Here is a 16,370-nt window from a genome sequence, read left to right as displayed (position 1 = left end):
AACCTGAAATGGTCATGTGACCTTGCGGCCCTCTAGCAGGAACAAGACCCACACATATATTATGTTACCTTAAAGAGACCATATGATAATCTCATGTGCTATCACTTAGGTGGTAGGAAGTTCCCATTAATATTCTTAAAAAAGGTGCCATGTTATAAGTATGAGACCCCCTCTAAAGGAAGGATGAGGAGCTTATTCACACTTTGAATTTTGATGCAGTTTTCTTGTCAAGATTGGAGCAAATGGATCCAAAAAATGGAGATCATAAAATTTTTAGTAATACTCTTTTTGCCCTTCTAAAACTTGATTAAAACTGTCACATCTGCTGTGTGAACAAGAACATTTCCTGTTCTACACCACTAGATGGCACTAGAACCATTACATTCGTACAATGATTTGCACAAGTGATACATTTTATAGATTTTATTGATATTGATTGATCCTCTTAAAAATGAGAAAAAGGATCTTGTTGGTTGCACATTTCCTTTGCAGAAGTTTGATAAAGTCTTCTGGTAATGTCATCTGAGTGGTAGACTGCCTGGATCTGACATGTTTCTCCCATGATATCCTTATGTTTATTTGGGAGTGATACATTTACCACTTTTTAAAATGAATTTAGTCATCTTCTAGCTTCAGGATAATGTGCAATGCCGTATCTCTGCTGTTAAGAGGACTCTAGCTCTATTGGGTCACTGTCGCTCTCAAAATCAAAGAGTTTGGCAATTATTCTTCACACGTGTGTGATGAGCTTTTCACATATTATGTCATATTACTTATTATTGCCAAGATAATATTGCCACCCATGTAATGCTGCAATATAGTACCCACAATGTACATATAATTCAATACCTAAATAATACTAGCATACATCTCTATATAATACCAGGTGGTGTTTTTTACTCCTGTGGTTTGACACATTTTCCCAGATTTCCTAACCAATAAAACCATCCTAATCATCCTTTTAAATCCACCCTAATAAAAGTCACCATAGTGTGATGTCTCTACCTGCAGCTACTCTGTAATTCCGGATGGAAGTCAGGATTTGCCTATCAATGCCTGAAGCTTGTGAATGTTTGTAGTATAAACACAGTTCAATGATGCTAAAAAGTCCATAATCCCTTCCTCTTCTCTGAGACCATCACTTACAGCAATGAAGGATTTGGAAGAAGCCATAGGGTGATTAGGGTGGTTACGTGAGAGGTTTTGAGAACCGTATTGAGTTGCAGGGTCACAGAGCTGAGAATACAGAAAATGTAAGTCCTTAAAGGGGTTTTCCAGGATTATGATATTGATGAAGTATTACTAGAATATCCAACCAGTGATGGGCTGACAACTGGCAGCTCCACAGACGGGTGTACATAGAAATGATGAGGCCCAATAACAAAAGTCAGAATTGGGACCTCTTCCAAAAAAAACAAAAATAAAACCAAGCAGAGTAAAAGACAGTGGTTGTAGACATAATGTATTTTCTCTTGATGTTATTAAGTAATAAGTTTGAGGTATAAATAAAGGATCCATGGAGCCTATCATGGGCCCCGTGGCAATTGCTTACTGTGCCTGCCTGGTAGATAGACCGCTGCCTACAAACAGACCAATCAATATTAGATCAGTGGGGGTCCAAAACCCAGGACCCCGTGCAGATCACCACTACCTGCTGCTCACTCACCTTACAAATTGTAGCAGAGAGTGTAAATACTGCAGCGATGCCCCTTTGAAGTCTACACTCACTGCTGCAGTGTGTTTGGTTATTGAGCAGCAGGACTGTCCTGCCATGCTGCCTTGTTACCAGTGATCTGTGGGGGATCCAAGTGTCGGACCCCACAAATCTGATATTGATTCAGTTATACAAACCAGTTAACCAAGTGCAGTGCTGTACATTGTATAGTGGCTGTGCTTAGTATAGCTGCTCAGCCTCATTCACTTGAATGGGACTGTTTTCTGGCACAGAGGGACAATATTGTGGTTCACATTTGGTGCAAGGTCCTTTCTTGCAACAAATGTGGCCACAACCCCAACTCATACATTTATTTTCTGGCACTCAGACATCTAGTTCCCTGCACCAATAAATTTGCCCCAGTGGGTCTATGCCAGTTCGCTGATGTTTTGCCAAAATCAGCCAAAAATTGGTACTTTCAGCTGACTGAAGTCTACTGTTTGCTAAACACGAACAACTATTCACAACATCTACCCATGAAATAACCAGCCGTTCATGAGACGACAAAAATTTAACACATATGGCCAGATTAAGAGGGAGCTGCTCAGAAAAGAGTAAGATGAAGAATTATCTATGAGGGGTCAGAAGGAGGATTTAAGGGCTAGAACTGTGAGGTATCTCTATAGTTAGTGTAGTTATGTAGGGAAGAGAAATTCTGGATGAAACCTTATTAAATTGAGATCTATTTCCCTCTTAATACTCAATGACAAGGCCTCAGTGTTACACTTTGGATGCAATCACGTCTGAAGACAGTCTGAATTGCGCTTAATTAAATCAATCCAAGACAAGCGAATGTGCTTGACAAACACATGGTAACAAGATGCTTGATGGCTCCTCGCATATGTTGCTACATAAATATAATACTTACTGGATGTGAAGCTTCTTTTATTGTGCAGTAATCTCTGCAAGACGTATAAGAAAGTAACATTTACCAAGCATGGAAAACGCTTCTGAACACTTGTCTACAGTCATTGAGTTCTGCCAAGTTTTATGCCCTGTCTGTTCAGTGCGTATCAAATCATTCCTGCATGGAGCATTCCCGCTACTTAACTGGGTGATTTACGGTACACAAGTGGTCTCTTCTTACATCAGGATGCCGAGAAGATTTGCAGAAGTGACATGTAAATTGTATCAAAGTATACAGAAATATTTCTTCTCAAACCCCCCTTAGATTTTCATAGGGATATATACAGAGTGGTAAGACTCATGGGCCCCGGGGCAAAAGTTCAACTTCTCACGCCCACCAGCTGCGATTTTTCCGTACCTTCCTCCAGTATCACTGGGTCTGAGAAGTGACCCATCCATACAAAACTAGCAGCCAAATTTGTTCTTAGGGTCTTAAATGATCAGCGAGACCAGCCTTAAGGCATGTGATTTCATTTCTCTACTCCTCCAAAAATATATTTATTAGAGACAATGTAGCTATACGACAACTTTAGACACAGTGGTTCGGCTCTATGTGTAATATTATACCTCTAATGGCAAGTTTAGATACAGTGGCATAGCTCTATGTATAATAATATATATCTATAGTGACAGGCTTAGATACAGTGGTTCACCTCTATGTATAGTAGTATACCTGTATAACGGCAGTGGCTTAGTTCTATGTATAGTGATATACCTTTATAATGGCAGGCTTAGATACAGTGGTTTAGCTCTGTCTGACTGTCAGACATCAAGGAAGTACAATTGGCTTTAGAGTGGTCAGAGGGGCCTTCAGGCTTATGGGCCTGGTCACAAGTGCAGTCTCTGTGAACTCTATAGCGTCAGCACTTGTTATATGGTAATTAGAGAGAGAAATGAATGGATGCACCTGGTACTTCCGCTTTGACGGCGGCTGTCCGCTTAACCCCCCGCGTGCCGGCTACGTCCATTCATTTCTAGGCGAGCGTGCTGTTCGGATCGGCTGATCCGAACAGTACTCGCTCATCTCTAATGGTAATCTAAGGTTAATTCAGTAAAATCTTATAATTTTAATATTGAATTTCACACTGCAAAGTTTTAGAAAACAGCTATTAACCTATATTATAGGTAGCAAGAGAAACTATTAAAAAGGAGCAATAATAGTTGGGATGACCATTTGAGCTGCCCATTTATACTCAGGAGTAGTTTACTGAAATGAAAGCTCATTCATTTATTCATTCATTCATTCATTCATTCATTCATTTTCATAAATATATACAGTTCTGTGCAGGAGTGAGAAAAAATGCTACAAAGTAAGAATGCCTTCAGAAATAGAAGCACAGATCTTCTGTGCATGTAGGCTTGCTTCAATCCGTCTGTCTCTTCATGTCATCCCAGACAGACTGGATGTTGTTGAGGGTTATACCTTTCCAGGACTCGTCCTCCAAAGGGCAAAGTTTGATGGTATTTACAGTTCTCTTTTCTTAGTTCTTTTCATTTAATTGGTAATTGAAAAAACAAACAAAAAAAAAACACATATCTTAAAAAAAACAAAAACATTCATTGCCAATAAGATGAATCATGCTGTCCAGTAAAATTCTGATGACCTATGTGAAGCCCAAAATGTAAGGCCAAATTGCAAATTCTTGTATATATTACAATGAAGAATATTCTCCCTATTGTTTTGCGTGGTATGATTTTGTGTTTTTTATAATGTGTCATTGAATAATGTGAATGTATTATCTTTGTCATATAACAGTACCGGCGTGATCAGAAGGATAGAGCTCTGCATTATCCAGCCTAAAATAAGATCCAGATTAGCGAAGTAGCAGTTTCTCCAGCTCCATGTCAATGATACGGATATCAGCCATCATCCTTTGACGCTATAAGCAGACTGTTATGTTATCTTCCTAAGGGAATCTTAATGAAAATGTAAGTTTTATGGGAGGATTAGTCAGCTGGTGCCTGGGATCACTGTCACATTATTGCTACGAACGCCTGATCCTGACATCTTACTGTGGCTGAAGGCGAGTTCATACAGACATATTTATCACCTCTTGTAGTAATTGGTGATGAAAAGTTTGCCACTAGGATATGAGCGATCTCCTAAGCAAAAACAATTGTCCTCCTGCCCTCGCTGTCAGCACATTATTGAAGACTGGATATGTAGAAAATAGATGGTAATATTTGAATCTATGGAGGCTTCAGTCATAGGATTAGGGGGTCCAGAAGATAAATTCTAGTCATATGCCAAAACTAAATCAGCACTGTGGTCCCCTCATTCTATCTTTTAGCCGTTTATTATGATACAATAAAAACCATAAAAGTCTTAGTCCAGTAAAATCTAGTTTTCAGATCTTTATCGTTTCAGGTTTAACTGAACAGGAGAAGTCACAGGTGGAGAGATGTTTTTGCAACACAAGTCTGGCTGTGTAGTTTGGACCACCCCCAGATTGCCATAAGTTGGGGTCCCACCGTGGCGTTTAACAGTCTACGGTTGCGGTTTTGTAAATCGCAGCATGTCAATTATACCTACTGAAATACTGGCATATTCCCTATAGGTACAATGGAAGTATGAAGTCTACAAAGGAAACTTCGGTGGATTTTCTGTGAAAAACACTGCAGGAAAAACCAAGATGTGTTGCTGCCGTGGTTTTTCCTGCAGTGCTTTTTTGTTGAGGCCTTAGCTTTAAGGGCTGGTCCAGAATACACAACTAGACTGATGTAAAAAAAAAATCTTAGAGACTACTACGTCAAATAATGTATTTCATTTTATGTTCACCCGTATATCTTGCTGTTATTGTACTTTGGAAATATTTTATCTATGTACAATGCAGTATGGCGGTAGCATATGGAATGATTACGGCTCCTCACTTCAATGCAAAAGACAAAGTGCGGACTTATTCACACGTCCTGCTTATTTCCAGGTTGTGTACTGTGTGTTTTACATTTCCTATGCTTTTCAATTGTCTGTAGATCTGTGAAATACGGACAGCACACGGTTCACATGTGGGTGCTATCCATAATTTTCATAGACCCATAATCTTTATAGTAGCTTCACAGTCTGCAAAATGACCACAATGGAGCATGCCTGTTTTTTTTCCCTCAGACCATCAATCGGACATCTACATGCATACATTAAAATAGATGGGTCCATATGTAATCCTTGATATACACGGACATCATATGCACTCAAAAAGCAGACGTGTGTATAAGGCTTAATTCAGTACCTACTAACACTGTGACTCCAGTGTAAAAGCAAATAAGCACAATGCAGATGCAGCAGCATTGCAACAGTATTGACATGTCACCATACAGACTACATGTACATGGCTTGCATTCAGTGACCAGGCCATTTCTATGAGGTTTGTTTCTATCATTTTGTAGCTCCAACAAAGTTGTTTGTGTCCAAAGCAAGCCTCAAGTGAATGTGTTTGTACTTTATACAGGCGATTCGGAGCAGATGGCAGAGTAAATATGATCCTTTAATTGTTTAACTGGAGTATTTTACATGAAAGAACCTTATGACACTCAGGTACGTTCTTCACAGCACGCACAACGCCTCAGGACAGTCTTGTGTGGTCCTGCAAGAAGGATCTCCTGACTCTTGTGTGAATTTTCAGTAATGTCTTTTCTCTACAGATCACTCTCCACTCACATTAATTAAGTTGTACATTTATTTCTATAGTTCAAAAGCTCAGCAGCTGTCTGCACCCTGGAACACCACAGCGCTTATAAGTACATAATGGAGGTGTGTGATACGACTGTGAGATCAGATACATAAAGGTTTTCTTACAAGTTATTTTTTTGTGGTCAGGTTAAAGGGGCTGTCTAGGATTGAGGTCCTGTTGTTCATACACAAAGATAGGGCCTAGTCCGGAGAAGGGTGTGTCTTCAGGCCGAATCGCGAGGTGACTTGGCCTGAAGAATGAGCATCTCGCTTCTTTTTTCCGGAGAACGGAAAAAAGACCTGAGCGGATCAAATTGATTTCAATGGGAGCCGTCCTTTTGGTCAGGGTTTTGAGGCGGATACGGCTTCAAAACCCTGACCAAAACACTCCGTGTGAACTTACCCTAAATCTGCCCCAGTGTTACAACTGATATTAACCAAATACTGCTGTCAATGTCAGACTATGCAGGGATACACTTCTTTGACTAGAGTAATGGTAAGAGCCACTTGTCAATGTATTTATAAATATTCAGGGAGAATAACAGAGGAACGACACAACATAAAGATGTAGGAAAGGTTTTCCAGAATTGTTATTTCACTTGGAATACAAAACAGACAAGTCAAGAGTTGTGACAGGTTGTCTTGATAGAAGTAGGGTCAATATGTGATAAAAGATATGAAGGTAACAGATACCGTAGATGTTGCCATCTTTATTTCCTCTTCTGCTCCTTATCTCTTGAACATCTTGTCACAACATTTCTATTATGACCCAAAACAGAAAACATCGAATTTACTGTCTAGTCATAAAGAAGCAGCTGAGAACATGCACGGCTTCCAGCTAGAATTTTCACACGGAGTAATAGTTGTAGATGATAGCGGAATAGCCTTGTCATAAGTGAGAATTACGTTAGAATAATAAATCAAGGGTTCTGGGCTGAAGGCCCCACGTTGTGGAAACGCAGCATTTTTTGTTACGTTTTTTTAAGCCAAAACCAGGAGTGGATTGAGCAGAAGGGAGAAGTATTAGAGCTATATATATATATATATATATATATATATATATCTACCATTCCTTTTGTAGCCATTCTTGGCTTTGGCTCAGAAAAACAAACAAAATCTGCAACAACAAGCTGCATTTCCCGCAATTCTCCTGATCACTGGGGGACTCTACAGCAGGACCCCCAACTATCTGACACTTATCCCTTGACCTGTGGATAGCAGGTAAGTGTGTGTAATGACAGAACCTCTTTAAGGCCGGGCTCCCATGTAGTGTATGTGCTGCAGCATTGTAGCAAATTCCGTCCATACATTGCAGAAAAATACAACTGACTTTCTGTAAAAAGCTTTTTTGCTGCGACCCACTACCTGGTATCTGTTCTTCTGGTCTGTCGGTGAACTGAAGAACTGAAAAATTTATTGCTAAAATAGTGGTAATAGTGATATTAAAAATTACTACTATTTTAAATAATATTATAATATTATACTATAAATATTATTATTATTATTATTATTATTAGATTAATAATGTAACAATAATTGACTATAATGGGTCCATCTGGTGACTTTCGTAGGTCTGCTCTTTTTAGCTGAAATTGTTGGATGTGATGTGAACCCAGCCTAACACTGTGAAAACAGAAAAAAAAATGCTGCAGAACAGTAGCTGCATGATTCAGGTCAGTTGCCTGCTGTAAGAAATATATTTTTAATATTTCTGTCTTTACACTTACTGTATAAAGAATGAATTACATGTATACAATAGAGGCAGCTGCACTGGCACCAACCCAATTGCGCTGGGCAATCACGCGAGGTGACAGTCCTGCTGCGTCTAACTAGATTGAGACAATTGACACATTATCAGGGTTGTTTTCCCCTGTAATTGAGGCTGCCATGTCACCCAAAGGTCTTCACTGACCCTCAGGGGAATACGTTGTGATGGAAAAAACAATAAAGGGAAAATAAGGGAATATTCATACACAGCATATTTGATGCAGAAATAATCTCTACTGTTATCCCATCCATGTAAATGGGGCTTGTAAAAAATCTGTGGACATGTTTCAAAAACATCTCTGGAATTTGTGGAACAGTTTTTCATTTACAGATATTTCTACAGCAAATCTTCTCTTTGAATATACTCCAAAACAAATATTAAGACAATAATAATTTTGGATATAAAAAATAACTATGAAAAACAAACTGTCTAAAGTCCAATATTTGACGCACTTTATTCGCAGCACTTTTCTCTCCGCATGATTCATAAGGACACCGCGCGGAAAACACACGGTTTGTGTGGTTTCTCTGGTAATCAGTTTTTAATGCATTGGCTATTCCGTTCAGGGAGTCCCCAAGCGGACTGCCCAAACGGAATACCCAACGCAGATGTAAACCAGGCCTAACACATCACAGGAGTGTGCCCGGAATAGGGAAAGAGCCTGACCAGGGAGCAGTGAGAGTACGTTGCTAATAATCACCTCGGTATGAAGGCAGTGATGATGCTTACGGAATGGTATGGTGGGGGCCATTTTATTGTATGGGGCCCCTGGTAGAGACCAGTATAGGGCCAGCATAAGGATAGTGAACAAAAGTGGCACTGTTTCATGAAAATATATTTAGCAGAACCTGTCACAGAGACTTTGGCCACACAGTGCAAGTCACAGGGACATTGGTCGCAGTTTCATGCTGACTGCATTACAGCTAATGAAAGTGAATATGGCCAGAATGATACCCATATTGTTATCCACCTTACTGTAGCCAGAACACAACAGGCACTAGAGATCCAGCAGATTGGGATTTCTGGCTACTGCAATTTCAGCGTGACTAGTGCATTGACTTTCATTAGCTATGTTGAAGAAGTTGCAACACTCCTATCTTTGGTTTTACAACGTGTGACACAGCATAGCCCTCGCCAAAATATTTCACAAATAGTAATATAACATTATTGTTATTGAAAACTGAGCTCTGCTTCATTTGTAGTGTTGGCTTTGTGAGAATTTATAGAGCAGGATGCAGATAGAATATTCTACATGTTACCTGGGGCTATTGGTCACAGTCCAGTGGTAAGAGGATGATTAAGATCCTAGCAATAGAATCACAGGGAAGAAAAATCCAGGTTTGACAGAAAAAATGTAGAAATCAAAGGGTGAGAAGGCCTCTCAGGTAACCACTTAAGAGTCGACACTATTCCAAAGGAATTCTTAATTAATGATGAAGAAGATAGAAAAGTGCTTGGAACGTTTGCTGTAGGCAATGCTCTCATAAGTGCTCATACCCTATAGGTAACATTTATCCTGTTATTGGGAATATATGATACATCCAATATTTGCTGGAAGCATCTACATAAGTGACAAATTACTTAAAGGGGTTTTCTGGGACTCAAATATCGACTGCCTATAAAATAGTTTATTTACATATTCAGACTAAAATACAAAATGTATACAAGGATACACAAGTGGGCATAACATTTTAGATGGGGATAAGTTCTGCAACTTTTAATAATATGATGCACACAGTGATGTCATAGTACAGGATAATACACACAGTGATGTCATAGTACAGGGATAATACACACAGTGATGTCACAGTACAGGGATAATACACACTGTGATGTCACAGTACAGGGATAATACACACAGTGATGTCACAGTACAGGGATAATACACACAGTGATGTCACAGTACAGGGATAATACACACAGTGATGTCACAGTACAGGGATAATACACACAGTGATGTCACAGTACAGGAATGATACGCACAGTTATATCACAGTACAGGAATAATACACACAGTGATGTCACAGTACAGAGATAAGACACACAGTCATGTCACAGTACAGGATAATACACACAGTGATGTCACAGTACAGGATAATACACAGTGATGTCACAGTACAGAGATAATACACACAGTGATGTCACAGTACAGGATAATACACACAGTGATGTCACAGTACAGAGATAATACACACAGTGATGTCACAGTACAGGATAATACACACAGTGATGTCACAGTACAGGATAATACACACAGTGATGTCACAGTACAGGGATAATACACACAGTGATGTCACAGTACAGAGATAATACACACAGTGATGTCACAGTACAGGGATAATACACACAGTGATGTCACAGTACAGGGATAATACACACAGTGATGTCACAGTACAGGATAATACACACAGTGATGTCACAGTACAGGGATAATACACACAGTGATGTCACAGTACAGGATAATACACACAGTGATGTCACAGTACAGGATAATACACACAGTGATGTCACAGTACAGGATAATACACACAGTGATGTCACAGTACAGAGATAATACACACAGTGATGTCACAGTACAGAGATAATACACACAGTGATGTCACAGTGCAGAGATAATACACACAGTGATGTCACAGTACAGGGATAATACACACAGTGATGTCACAGTACAGGGATAATACACACAGTGATGTCACAGTACAGAGATAATACACACAGTGATGTCACAGTACAGAGATAATACACACAGTGATGTCACAGTACAGGGATAATACACACAGTGATGTCACAGTACAGAGATAATACACACAGTGATGTCACAGTACAGAGATAATACACACAGTGATGTCACAGTACAGGGATAATACACACAGTGATGTCACAGTACAGAGATAATACACACAGTGATGTCACAGTACAGAGATAATACACACAGTGATGTCACAGTACAGAGATAATACACACAGTGATGTCACAGTATATGGATTATAAACTTAGTAATGTCACTGCTCAGGGATAAGACACACACAAAATGATCAAAGTGAACTTTTTGTAGAAAGTAATTATAATGATGTCACGCGTAGGCATTATGATGTCTCATTAGTGTAATGGATGTGCTTTTAGTTTACTATGTGTACCTTAAGTCTCAGTGGAAATGGAAACCATAGCAGCTACTATATCTGCTACCTTGTTAGTTACATCCATGTTAAAATATATTTTAGGTGATTTTATATTCTGTTATATTATTTATAATGTAAGGTTTACAGTTTCTTAGAATCAGAGATTCACATCTGCATTTTCATAACCTCTGATCCGTAAGTGTCACCTTGTAAGATAGTGCTGAGAAATGAAGACACACACAGCAGGAGGTGCAGCAAGCTGTCTCTGCATCTCAGCATATTATTAGGGTATAGAGATGAGCGAACACTAAAATGTTCGAGGTTCGAAATTCGATTCGAACAGCCGCTCACTGTTCGAGTGTTCGAATGGGTTTCGAACCCCATTATAGTCTATGGGGAACATAAACTCGTTAAGGGGGAAACCCAAATTCGTGTCTGGAGGGTCACCAAGTCCACTATGACACCCCAGGAAATGATACCAACACCCTGGAATGACACTGGGACAGCAGGGGAAGCATGTCTGGGGGCATAAAAGTCACTTTATTTCATGGAAATCCCTGTCAGTTTGCGATTTTCGCAAGCTAACTTTTCCCCATAGAAATGCATTGGCCAGTGCTGATTGGCCAGAGTACGGAACTCGACCAATCAGCGCTGGCTCTGCTGGAGGAGGCGGAGTCTAAGATAGCTCCACACCAGTCTCCATTCAGGTCCGACCTTAGACTCCGCCTCCTCCGGCAGAGCCAGCGCTGATTGGCCGAAGGCTGGCCAATGCATTCCTATGCGAATGCAGACTTAGCAGTGCTGAGTCAGTTTTGCTCAACTACACATCTGATGCACACTCGGCACTGCTACATCAGATGTAGCAATCTGATGTAGCAGAGCCGAGGGTGCACTAGAACCCCTGTGCAAACTCAGTTCACGCTAATAGAATGCATTGGCCAGCGCTGATTGGCCAATGCATTCTATTAGCCCGATGAAGTAGAGCTGAATGTGTGTGCTAAGCACACACATTCAGCACTGCTTCATCAAGCCAATACAATGCATTAGCCAGTGCTGATTGGCCAGAGTACGGAATTCGGCCAATCAGCGCTGGCCAATGCATTCTATTAGCCCGATGAAGTAGAGCTGAATGTGTGTGCTACTGGCCGTACTCTGGCCAATCAGCACTGGCTAATGCATTGTATTGGCGTGATGAAGCAGTGCTGAATGTGTGTGCTTAGCACACACATTCAGCTCTACTTCATCGGGCTAATAGAATGCATTGGCCAATCAGCGCTGGCCAATGCATTCTATTAGCGTGAACTGAGTTTGCACAGGGGTTCTAGTGCACCCTCGGCTCTGCTACATCAGATTGCTACATCTGATGTAGCAGTGCCGAGTGTGCATCAGATGTGTAGTTGAGCAAAACTGACTCAGCACTGCTAAGTCTCTGCATTCGCATAGGAATGCATTGGCCAGCCTTCGGCCAATCAGCGCTGGCTCTGCCGGAGGAGGCGGAGTCTAAGGTCGGACCTGAATGGAGACTGGTGTGGAGCGATCTTAGACTCCGCCTCCTCCAGCAGAGCCAGCGCTGATTGGTCGAGTTCCGTACTCTGGCCAATCAGCGCTGGCCAATGCATTCTATTAGCCCGATGAAGTAGAGCTGAATGTGTGTGCTTAGCACACACATTCAGCTCTACTTCATCAGGCTAATAGAATACATTGGCCAATCAGCGCTGGCCAATGCATTCTATTAGCTTGATGAAGCAGAGTGTGCACAAGGGTTCAAGCGCACCCTCGGCTCTGATGTAGCAGAGCTGAGGGTGCACAAGGGTTCAAGTGCACCCTCGGCTCTCCTACATCAGAGCCGAGGGTGCGCTTGAACCCTTGTGCAGCCTCGGCTCTGCTACATCAGAGCCGAGGGTGCGCTTGAACCCTTGTGCACACTCTGCTTCATCAAGCTAATAGAATGCATTGGCCAGCACTGATTGGCCAGAGTACGGAATTCGGCCAATCAGCGCTGGCCAATGCATCCCTATGGGAAAAAGTTTATCTCACAAAAATCACAATTACACACCCGATAGAGCCCCAAAAAGTTATTTTTAATAACATTCCCCCCTAAATAAAGGTTATCCCTAGCTATCCCTGCCTGTACAGCTATCCCTGTCTCATAGTCACAAAGTTCACATTCTCATATGACCCGGATTTGAAATCCACTATTCGTCTAAAATGGAGGTCACCTGATTTCGGCAGCCAATGACTTTTTCCAATTTTTTTCAATGCCCCCAGTGTCGTAGTTCCTGTCCCACCTCCCCTGCGCTGTTATTGGTGCAAAAAAGGCGCCAGGGAAGGTGGGAGGGGAATCGAATTTTGGCGCACTTTACCACGTGGTGTTCGATTCGATTCGAACATGGCGAACACCCTGATATCCGATCGAACATGTGTTCGATAGAACACTGTTCGCTCATCTCTATTAGGGTATTATTTTCTTATACGCAGATCTGGAGATGTACAGCTTGTGTTGTGAGGATATGTGTGAACTATCTGAACTTGGGTAAGGCATTAGTAAAGTGTTTATTTTATTATCTGACCTGTAACCTTAGGATATACACTGTATTACCTCTTATAAGGATTTTTATAAGGATTTTTTAATATATGAAGTAAGAAAATACACTGTATACTATGCAACTATTTATAACACTTCTCTACCTGTCATGTCATAAAAGATGTCCCTCCTGTGGAAGAAGGGCTGTCATGTTGTCTATTAGCACAATGGCACTAGCATCTTATTTATTAAGGCTCCATGCACATGACCAAGTATGCTTCGCACGTGGACTAGAGTTTGCATCGTAATGCACTCGGATGACACTCTGACTTATGAGTGTCATCCGCAGCATTCTGTTATGCATTCACATCTATAGGGACTTTTGATCCATTCTGTCCTAATGAGATGGAGCAGGATAGGGCCTGCTCTATAATGATCTCTGTCATTGGAACGGAATGAATACGTGGACATGCAGTCTATGCCACTGGAATACCAGAGATAATTTCTTAAACCTCTAGGCCACCTGGTATATTATTACAAACCCACTGGATTGCCAGGATCATTCCTATTATTTAGGGCAAAGCTATAGGATATGTAAATGTATCAGTGACACTTCTGTTCTGTTATCTAAAGGGGGTCCAGCGATCCCTTTGCCACATTAGAAGACATGGATTCCTGTATTATAAATGGCACATAGTAGATAGGGGAAGGGGTGTTACAGATTTTGCATTTGTGACCCAAGAACTTCAGGTTACTCTCCTGGACACAACATGGGGACCCAAACAATGGTAATAGGATAGCCATGAATAATCCCATAAGTATGTTAAGAAATGTATGATTTAGGACAATGCTATTGCATTTTAGTTCATTTGTTATTATTAGTTCAGTTCACTCAGTTATTATTTCAGTCTGTAATTCAGAGTCATAGGTAAGCTTTGCTTTACTCTACTGAACTAGCCCTGTATATAAATTCTCTGATCATTGCAGAGCAAAGTAGCTTGTTGGTGCCACATGTTTCCCACCAGTCCCCCTTGTTGCCCCACTAGATTGCCAGGCATAATGATGAAAATATTAGCCAGTAAGAAATTGTGTTTATTAACCCTCCTCCGAGGGCTTTTGAAACATTTCCCTTTGACCTAACCAGCCACATTTGCCTTGCCAGCAGTCAGAATTCTGTGATGGAGTTTGGATGTACTTGCATCTCACAGTGCCAACCACAATGCCCTCAAGTGAGCAATGATGGTCAGCCATAGTACCCTCAGTACCAGCCACTATGCCTTCAGTAAGTACATTTAGTTTTCCACATAACTGCCTCTTCTGCAAGAAGAAAGCTCTTAGCGTGCTGCATTGCTTTACTATCGTACCATAAAAAGTAATATTTCTAGATCCCCTCTGCCGGAAGATAAGTATCAAGTTCTGGGATAGAGGGATTATGCTGCTGAATCTGTAATGTTAATATAAACCTTATCCTGTAGTCACACATTATTCCTTTACATCTGTCTTCTATGGTCTGTAGGTTGCCAAAATAAGAGAGCAGAAGAAGCAATTTATGACTTCATGATCAGAGTATACAGGGCTTGTTTGTACTCCATAACTAAGAGGATACCTAGGTCTGCATAGGGGCTGTGTACACAAAACCATAGGGTGTTTTCAACCATATAATTTTACAATACATAGGTTGCTTTTGCTTTTTATTTCATATACATTGAAGCAAAAGTGTTGTAAAATTCAGCAAGAAATACAGTAATAATAGTAACCTGTATATCCATCTGAACACAATTTTACCATTCATATCAAGATATCACTGTGAATTCAGCTCTGAATAATAACTCTAAAAATGATAAAATTGATAATGTTGAAATGTTGGTGGACATATCCTTAAAGGTCACTGGTGCTGAAGGGGGCCAGGAGTTTTGAAGGGACCCCACTGTGCTTCCCAAAGCTGAGAATCTTCACGGATATACTTGTAGAAATAATGTAACTGATCCCGGGTATGCTTGTAAAGCAGCATTAGACATAGATATCACATAAAGACATAAAGCTCTCTCCAAACATTGTGCCATTGTAAAATAGCAACTGTATGACTGTGATAAGTCACTCTCATGGTAGTGTAACCAGTCCGTGTGTCATGTGAAAGCATCGCACTGATATGTACTTTACTATAAAGTATTTCTATATTGGTGTAAAATACATCAGTGCTTCAGCCGCAGATTACCAAGAGAGTTCCTGCCATAGATGCCTCAATAGTGACTGCCATAGATGCCTATATACTTCCTAGTGCACATGCTCCTTAATGCATATATTTGCCCCTACTGCCAGTTACAGATGTTTTTAATGTGTCTTGGATGCCCCCAAGTGCCTCTAACAAATTCCCTTAGAATGTCTGCCTTAGATGACTCTTAGTGCTGGCTTTATTTTCCCCATATATACCTGCCACATATTTTCCTATAGTGGCTCAGATGCCCCAGTTCCAGTCAAAAATGCCCTGATAGTGTCTGCCAAAGACCTCAGATGCCTTGTATGCTTCATAGTGCCCCCAGAGTAGCTATACCCTGCCTGCCACAGATGCTACCCTATACCTGCCACAGATACTGTATTGAAACCATCTCAGATATTCTTGGCTACAAATTGGCTACAAATTCACCTTAGTGTCTTGGATGCCCCTATAGTGC

Source organism: Leptodactylus fuscus, chromosome 10 (genome assembly GCF_031893055.1).
Source record: "Leptodactylus fuscus isolate aLepFus1 chromosome 10, aLepFus1.hap2, whole genome shotgun sequence".
NCBI classification, from domain to species: Eukaryota; Metazoa; Chordata; class Amphibia; order Anura; family Leptodactylidae; genus Leptodactylus; species Leptodactylus fuscus.
This window is presented reverse-complemented; position numbering follows the sequence as displayed.